The sequence below is a fragment of the Microtus ochrogaster genome, chromosome 8 (assembly GCF_000317375.1).
Source record: "Microtus ochrogaster isolate Prairie Vole_2 chromosome 8, MicOch1.0, whole genome shotgun sequence".
NCBI classification, from domain to species: domain Eukaryota; kingdom Metazoa; phylum Chordata; class Mammalia; order Rodentia; family Cricetidae; genus Microtus; species Microtus ochrogaster.
Window position 1 is genome coordinate 7,865,070 of NC_022015.1, and position 565 is coordinate 7,865,634.

Below are 565 nucleotides of genomic sequence, written 5' to 3' on the forward strand. Positions count from 1 at the left end.
CCATGTGGTTGCTGGGAATTGAACTCAGGACCTTTGGAAGAGCAGGCAATGCTCTTAACCTCTGAGCCATCTCTCCAGCCCCCTGTTAATGTAATTATTGCCTGTATATATTTGTATACAGCTTTATATTTTTGCATATCATTTTTCTGTCTCATTTAAAACATTTGCTTTTTATTTAGATTAAAAAGCGGGAAATGTGTGAATATTTTGTTTGTGTTCTAACAAATAAAGCTTGTTTGGAATCAGAGGTCAGAGCTAGCCACCATAGATGTCTGTATAGAGAGGAGACAGGGAGTAATAAGATGGGGCAGAGAGAGGATCTAAGCCTTTGGATGGATGAACGAGAGAGGTAGGAAGTAACCGGCAACTGCTCCTCTGCTTCTCTGATCGTTCAGATTTTTACCCCAGTTTCTGATTCCTGGTTTTTATTATTAAAATTAGTCAGGTTTATGCTTCAGCTGTTGTTTGTATGTCAGTATCCAAAAAAATTCAAAGTCAACAAAACTTCATATAAGATCCAGACCCCTTGTGCATTTCCCATCTTTACATGGCATATATATATATA